Consider the following 8,558-nt stretch of genomic DNA (forward strand, 5'->3'; position numbering starts at 1 on the left):
CAAATAATTCTTCCAGAACTAAAGTTTCCTCTCGATGTGTCCTGAGTGAAAAGGAATTGTGAACCCAAATCACCAGCTAATGAACATTACGCGGATACCGTTTTATCATGCTTTGGCCATATTACGTAATGAACAATTGCGGAGGGCGTACAGAGGCCTGCCTCCAAGCCCCCTGAATAAAACTAAATGATAGCCATATTTTGCCGAGCCAGCCAGCCGGCGAGGATGTCCGCGCTACAGTGTACTAGAATCTTCTATTCACTATATCCGCGCCTCGAGCGCGCGTCGGCGTCGTCATTTGTTTTCTTGATTTTTTTTTTCTTTTTTTTCCGCTGGCGTCATGACATTCGCGGTGCTGCTCCCCGCGAGCAACGCCGCGATTACAAAGAGGGAACTGAGAGGGCGAGCAGCGAGGAGGGTGACTAGCGCCTCGCCACCGGCGTACCCCTCTCCCCTCGTTGTGCGCCTCGCACTGCTCACAGCCTCGCGTTGATCCCGCCGCCATACAGAAGGCACGTGGCGCCTTTATGTGCAGTTTTGTAGCTGTGGTCGTAGTTTTGCCGCTGTGTACGTTGGCGTTGTAACAGGTGTTCTGTGGTGCCGTTCGGTGTCGTGCAAAGAGCTCTCCTGCAAAAATGTGAGTATTCATTTGTCACCTTCGATTTTCTTTGAAAATGGGACGTACCGCCATTGGGCGTGTTAGGAAGCGCTTGGTAGTTTTCGTTTGCCTTCGTCTCGCGCCGCCTCCGCTACGCGTTTCGACGCGAAGTGTGTCGTGTCCTATACGACTGTACGTCTCCGAAAAGGCGTCTCGAGAGACGAAGAAATCTTTGTCACTTCTTGAGTGCGCAAGCGAGCACTCGCTGGAGGATGAACGTCCAGAACAGCAACCGCCAAAGCATGTAGCCGGAGTTTCCCGCGATGTTCCGAGAGAAACTGCATGACGCTGTCATTTCCGATGCAGTGGACTGCGGCGAGCATCAGCGCGCCGATTTCTCAATGAATCCTTATTATTCCTCTTGAGTGCATTTGTGCTAATTGCTTGCATTATTCCGCGAGTTTGCTTCAATTGCTACGCGATGTCCGAGATCCACGCTGCAGCAACTGCAAACACGACTTGGCATGTGCTTTTTCATAGCAGCATTGCCTCCAAATATGTATTTGAGAAATAGTAATGCAGCAGTAGGGAGCGATTTATGTCAATTTGTTTGGTACATACCGCACACAAATTAGGGTAAACTTAATGTACCATCAATTCAATATCTATGCAAATGTTGAGTGCTGATGGAGATATCTGAGATTTCCTTAGCTATGTGACATTCGGTACATACTGTTACATGAGTACAGATGAAAAAAATTTGTCCTGTGGTCTTTACAAGATGCATTGGGGTTTGTCAATGCTTGCTATTGAAGAAAATGTGGTCGCTATTGAAGAAAATCGAGTTACTACACTAACAATATATGTGGGTTGATTTCAGCTGCTGCAACAGTTTCCCCAAGGAAGCACAACAGATGTTGAAGATGCCATCAAATCATGGCTCAGACATGCACCGGAAAGGGCATCAGGCACCCTCGAACACAAGGAGCCTGCAACGTCTGTTGAAGACTCAAATGAAGGTATGTTTTTGAATGGAACTATTATTGCAATTGGCTTCATCTGCTTCTCACAAGAGTAAAAGAGCAACCTTCAACGCCCCAGGCAGCACAACCAGGCTGGCCCCAGCACGGCAATATCACGGCAAACACCGGCACAAATATAGGCCCGAAACCGGCAGCGCTACCCGCGTCAAGAATGGCCCAGCGTGGCCATGCCACTAAAGGGCCTATTTCGGCCATCGTGTGGCAGCGCCAATACAGGCAGATAGCCGGCTCTGCCGTTCATTGCCATTCTAGTGTGCCACCTTGCCTACTGGCACCGCCGGTATTGGTCAATAGCCGGCTCTGCCGCTCTTAGTTAATTTATTGTCCCGCATTACCCACTGGCATGGCCATATTGGCAGATTGTGATGTATGTGGGCGATGCCGTTATTTCCTACGATTTTAAATTACGCAAATATTGCACGGTAGCTCGATGGAACATGCCATAATCTACTATAAAATCACCAAATAATATACACAATTTATTTATTGGTCTTAAAATAGGTTGATACAGATTGTCGCTCGTATCCTCAATCCTGTGGGTCACCTACGAAAGCTTTATGACGCTACGGGGCGGGGGGGGGGGGGGGGGGGGGGTTGAGCCGCTTCGGCGTAACGCCGCCTTCTGCAATAGTCGACGGCGCCTGGCAGCCACATTCTTATGAAGTCTTGCGCTTGGTTGACGTCGATGTCTGCGTCTCTCAGGCACCATCTGCATACAATACATATACTTTTATTATCACAACACTGTCAGCAGTGCATAATATAAGCAAAAGGTACAAAACTGAGAAATTAAATGCGTATCACCTGTTCCCACTCTGCATAGCCGCGTGTTAAACAGTCTCTCGCTTTTATTTCCATGCATGCTGTACGGCAGTTGAACCGTGATGGCGTTCAATATATTGAAGGCTATCTCCCACAGATATGATTTCTCCATTCAAACAAATTATTGAAGCTGAAAAAAAGAAGCAGAAATACGAAAAAATTAGGTAGGAAATGCCGCTGCATCTAAATATGCGATTTTTGTTCTAACTAGGCAATTCTGATGAATTATGCCTTCATCACAAGACTTCTCGTAAGTGCTTGTGGGTAGCTGTACTTAGCCTTTGGCAATGCGTAAGCTTTTATAACAGAGGTAGCAAAGAAAGGCTGCTTTGTTTCATGATAAACACCTAAGCAAGCTACAATATAACAGATTATAATTTTGCAGGAAGTTCTGAACACAAGTCAGCTCGCAGACTGTACTTTCTGCGCAAGGGATTACGACAATCCAACTTTGGTCTTCTTGAGTGTACCAGCCGAAATGTGCCGTGCTGCGTGTTTCCAAACAGACAGTGCGTTTCAGCTGACGCTGAAGCGGTGCAGCACCGTCTACGTACACAGTAAAAAGTGGCCGTACATTATCTGTGTAAAAAAAAAAAGAAAATACACGTATTAGGCAATGCACTTAGTTGAAACACTACACTTGAGAATAAAAATAAGACAATTGTACTTACCTTGCGATAATTGAGTTTATTTCGCAGTAAATGCAGTTTTCCAACGTTTGGCTAGTTCATGTTTCACCCAATAGCAATGTGGAACCAAGCTTGTAGTGGCGAAGGTCAAGCCCCTGGTACTGAACACGTTGCTGGACAAGTTGATGCATGCTTCGCAAGCAAAAGATGGTGAAAGAAATATGGGCTACGACAGCTCACAGGCAGAAGCAGAATGTGTACGGGTCCCTCGTCCTCCGAGAGTCACCACGTTTCTTTGGAAGCGGGCGAGGTCCGCGCAGGGAGCAACATATTTGACAATTGTTCACGCTTCTTTGTGCGCCCATCCGGTTCTGATTAGCAACGCAGGCTCGGCTGTGGGCATTATAGACCGTGCATACCTTCGACACTGCAAAGCGAGGGAACGCAGGGAAAACGTGGTGAGAGTGAAACGCATTCTTGGGGCTTTGACGTCACTTCGCCTGATAGTAGTGAAGAACAACACGCGCACGTGTTTTTATTCTTTTATTTATTTATTTATTTTTATTTTTCCAAAAGCTGCTGCGGCTGAAGGAGCAGTAGCACTTGTGCTGATTTTTTTATATATTATAGCTGAAATGTAAAACATGACAAATGGACCTGTAAAACAACTCAGAATGATCAATGAATGTGTTCATTGTTATTTTTTGGCACTGCTTATCCCAGGAGAACGGTAGAGCAAGACAACGTGTGCGCAAAGGGGTAGTCCGGCGCACAGCATCACTTGCTAACATGCCCCCATGGATTTCTTGCTTCTAGTTAAATAATACAACCTCCCCCTTCGAAAAAAAAAATGAATAGACACATAGGAGAGGCAGCCGTAGCTAAGAAACATCGCGACAATACATTACGCGGCGCATAACATATAAGTGAAGCCCAAAAAGCAAGTACAAGGATCTCGTTCAAGTTCGACATATTAATTTACTTAATTATGTTAGTATAGTATCAAAGCCCGAAGGCTTTACATAAAAAAGCAGGTAGTTTTTTCTTCTTTTCATAAACAAGAAAGCTTCAAACGTGGCCGCTGCGAGAAGAAACGTAGGTGAGAGGTTCAAAAATATGTCCTTTAAGCCGCGGGAGTAATAAAATAAATAGTAATAAACAAACACAAGCGAGATCGCATACGGCGACAAGGTAAACCAAGCGATGATTTTGTAGAAGCCGCATTGGCTACACGTGAGTAATTGTATGTAACAAAACAAGGACGGCAAGGTTTTGGGCACTTTCGAGAGTTGCGAGACAGAACTGGTGTACTCGAAGATCTGAGACCCCACCATAGATTTATAAAATAAAAGCTTCCCATGAAGAAAATTTTGGAGCAAGAAACCAAACATGTGGTTGGCATTCGTAAATTGAAAACTCAATATACATATTCCAAAAATGTTGTGTGTGATGTGTATACCGAGATATTTATCTACAAGAGGAAGAAGTTACCAGAGGTGTGTCGTTGAGGGTGCAAGTGGGAGCCTGAATTTAATAAGGAATAAGGAAGCTTATGTATGCCTCCTTGCAAAGTCAAAACAACGTTAGATTTATTTATTAGCTCATATAAGATGCAAACGTCAGCAAAAAATTTATTCAAATCTGTGTTGCTCTCACAAAAAGAGTTCACCTACTTGAAAAATGTATATATATTTTAGTAGTTTTTTTTCTTTATGCTAGTTCCACTTTTTAATCAGAAATTAATTTTATTCAGTAGCGTTCTTCTTTTTTTCCATTCTATATTCCTGTACTGTCCTTAATCTTAGCCTCATTCTTCGTTCTCAGTCCTAGGTCGGTAACTTCAACTCTTTCAGCCATCCGTCAAGGTTCGGAATGGCGCGGCGGGCCACGAACATTCCTGTTCTTTTTTATTTTTCTTTATTTTCTGTTCCCTTCCAACGGAGAGCGCCTTGTGTAGTCGTCTTGGTCGTCTGACCAAACCTTTTCTCTTCACTCCCCCCCTCCCACCCCGGTATATCTCTTGTGGCGTTGTCTCTGTTCTCCACCTTCCCCTTTCTTTTCAGTGTAGATATATTTGTCGTCGTGCAAAATAAGCATTTCATTGTAAGTTAGCGTTGGGCTTGTCTCACATTCTTGTCTCTTCTATTGGCTGTTTTTTTTTTTTAGAAATATGCACCAATAGCCCAGCAGAAACCTCTTCTTCAACATGGCGCAATTTCTTTTTTTCCCCGGTTCTTTCTGCGGGGAGGAATTTACGCCTACTGTGCCAGTTGGTCTGAAAAATCATCTGGCATCAAAAAAAAAAAAAAAAAAACGCACGACAGAGTTTTCCGGGAAAGGCACCTAAGATTATAATGAAGCTGGCCACAGGAGACACTACTGCACAGTTCGATATGCTCTCTATGCCGAAAAATAATATAGGGAGCAGTCATCCAAAATGCCTTGTATTGTACTGGCAATAAAATTTACAGCCGCTACAGAAGTTGAGCTAGCGACGGTATTACTGGCAAGTGGTACAGATGATTGCACCATAAAGTTATGCAGTATTTTGCAATTCACTACCTGCAACACTACTTAAACGACGCACATGTACGTAAGCGCACATGCTTTTTAATTATATACCCCCTTGAATTTGTCATTGCGCCTATCGAGAATGTACACGGCATGCGCGCTTTGACGCATTATAATGGAGTGCCCTTGTGCCACTTGTTAACAATGTCCGATCGAATGATTCAACACAATAAATACAATTACGCGAAAGTTAACAGCCTTTGTAATAAAACGAAAGAAATATGCAGAACTTACATAATAATTTAGTAAGAAACAAAAAAAAAACCCCAGAGTGATCTCGTTGCAGTTGGCGTGCGTGGTGAAAAATTCAAATAAAAATTGCGTGCTGTAAACATATATAATCGGGAATGGCCAGCGAATGCTGCGTGAAAAGTAATATTGAAATGCCGTTCTGTTTGACAGGCCGATATTTACGGGTCTATCAGAACCACTAAACAATGTGGCTATGCCTATAGCTTTGAACGGACGTTCTTAACCAATGTTTAGTGATGTGCAGCCAATGACGGCATTCTTACGGCAAAGCAGGCCCGGGATAGCCAGTTGCGACGCCCGGCCTAGCCATTAACGGGCATTCACCGGCAAAGCAGGGCCATCGCTGGATGTCTCTTACTGTGGCTTTGCCAGCACTGGCATTACGGAGGCAACGGCGGGCCTTCGCGGCCCAGCCAGTGCCGGATGAAAACCATCATTGGCCCTAGTTGGCCCCATGTGATGTGCTGCCTGGGGCTGAGCATTTTGTGCCATGGTTCAAGTCCTTCGGTGCCTTGAATTTAAAATAATCTCTTAATTGTTCTTTAGACATGTTTTATTCTGTTGGAAGTGGGGACAGTTCAACGTACAGGTGATGGCTGGTGTGGACCTCCTGCCCGGTCTGCAGCCTTGTTCGCACAATTTTCATAGCTTGGTCAGGTGATAGTATGTGTATCCCTTGCTGGGGGAGAATTTTAATACCTACTATATATAGGGTTTGGAATAAGGTGGGGTAGACAGGAAAAATTGGGTGGGTGTGTGCCGAGTAATCAGCAGCATTGGCAGCATGGCCTTGAATACAGTGTACTCTCAACCAAAAATGTTTACGAACCAAGAGATCTGACAAAAAGGCTGATATCTCGGCAGCCTCAAAACGCAGCCTGGTATTCCCATTTCCAGCTTCTACTTGTATATGCGAACAACATTGTGATGTACGATTTTACTGGCTTTTAAGGGCTGCTCGGATATTTAGTGTTTTCTGAGATCCCGTGGTCTGTAAATTTCTTGGTCGATACTACATTGATGCACCTTGCAGCTGGGACTTGCACTATAATTATGTGTATCACTTCACAGGCTTTTATTGCCTTGTGAATTTTTTGGAGTTCTTGATGGCCATGAATGAGTCTATGCTTTTAGGTGCTAACTCATAGGAGCAGATGCAACACGACCAAGAGCAAAGGAATAACATGTGACAGGTGCATTTGTTTTCCTGAATGGTGTATGCTGGCAGCTAGTAAAAATTGATTTCTTTCTTGCCTTCCCATCAGATGCTGAATGAGTACCTTCCTTGCCCGCTGCACTCCAATCCCATGCCAGTGCCATGACATTCGTGTGCCCGATTACAGCAGCTACCAAGTAGCTATAGATAGTACCTTCACAGCATCATTGTTACTTTTTCTCTTCTTATTTTAGCATATGTGTTAAGCAATGTGTGTGATCAATGCTCACTATCCAGGAAGCATGTTCACTTTCAGTATGAGATTCACTTGTGTGGGCTTTCCACTTCATTTTTCTTTATGGCCGGTTCTGATCATTAGCAGTTCTAGTCAACAGGTGATTTTGAGGGACAAATTAGGATACTAATTTGTATGTTTGTTCTCTTTTTTCTATGTGTTAAGTGAAGCAATGTGTCCACTCAGTGCTTATATTTAGGAAATGCTTTGTTCTTGATAAGAGGTTCATTTCTGGGAGCTCTTAGCTTCGTCTTTCGCTTGGCAGCTCATTATTCAAAAAGCACATTCATTCTCTCCATATAGATTTAATCCACGGGTTAATTCTTACTCTTTTAGACTTTGTTGTTATTGATGTTCAGTAGTTCCCTCAGCAGTTTTTCAACGCACATTTTACTCATGTTGATTAGTGTGCTTAGTGGTGGTTGCCTTTAAGCATTTCTAAAATTCAGTCTTCATGATCCCATCTGCTTTTTTAGTTACTTGCATTGCAATTTTTGTGTTGCTGTTGGACATTTTCAGTTGTTTTGCAGAGTACTAACACTATTGTGATGTGTCTCAGTTGATTAAGTACACATTTAATTACATTTGCCTTGTATTCTTCTCAGCGTGAAAGTGTTCGGTGCTGTATAGTAGTTTTCTTAGTAATTTCGTTTGCAAATTTCATGTTGCCGCCATGTTTTATGTACAAAAATGACGTGGTGACCTAATAAGTAGCATGGCCGCTTGTGTTGTTTGAGCTGCACCTGATTATTTTTGTCATCACGTTTATGTAATGACAGCTTGAAGCAGCATTTTTAGTCATTTTATATGGGTTTTGTAGCAATATTGGCAAACTATTTTGCACTGCTGTTAGTCTACTGTGCTCAAATATTTTGATTTTGTGTTGCAATAAAATAGTTTAACAAGATCTGTCTTGTGATTATGCATTGAGCTTTGTTATAATGTGCAGGACATATGAACAAAGCTCTTGCCGTGGTTTGTGAAGTACTATGATTTTAGTGTATGCATGGTATTTTTGCATGTCTGGCTTAGTGGCTGTTATTCTATAACGTAAAGTTTCAGCTTTCCCGAAATACACAGGCACCCAGATATGGTTAGTTTATTTCTTTTGTACTGCCTTGTATCCTTTGGCAAAAGTTCTCTTCCCAGTTCAGTGCACTAGACTTGGTACTTTGCTAAGCCATGTGGTACA

The 8,558-nt window shown here is 43.3% G+C and overlaps 1 long non-coding RNA gene across 2 annotated transcripts in view; it reads left to right on the forward strand.

Annotated features, from left to right (window-relative positions):
- The first annotated feature begins 263 nt into the window (after positions 1 to 263).
- The window catches only part of LOC119454248 (uncharacterized), a 29,238-nt gene continuing 20,943 nt past the window's right edge, over positions 264 to 8,558 (forward strand). Inside the window, exons 1-3 of one of the 2 annotated variants that reach the window (XR_005192553.2) lie at positions 264 to 637; positions 1,479 to 1,617; positions 7,181 to 7,475. This is a non-coding gene — a long non-coding RNA (uncharacterized LOC119454248). Of the gene's footprint in view, positions 638 to 1,478; positions 1,618 to 7,180; positions 7,476 to 8,558 lie in introns of those variants that run through there. The other variant, XR_007465105.1, reaches the window with a different exon arrangement.

This window comes from Dermacentor silvarum, chromosome 1 (assembly GCF_013339745.2).
Source record: "Dermacentor silvarum isolate Dsil-2018 chromosome 1, BIME_Dsil_1.4, whole genome shotgun sequence".
Taxonomy (NCBI): Eukaryota; Metazoa; Arthropoda; class Arachnida; order Ixodida; family Ixodidae; genus Dermacentor; species Dermacentor silvarum.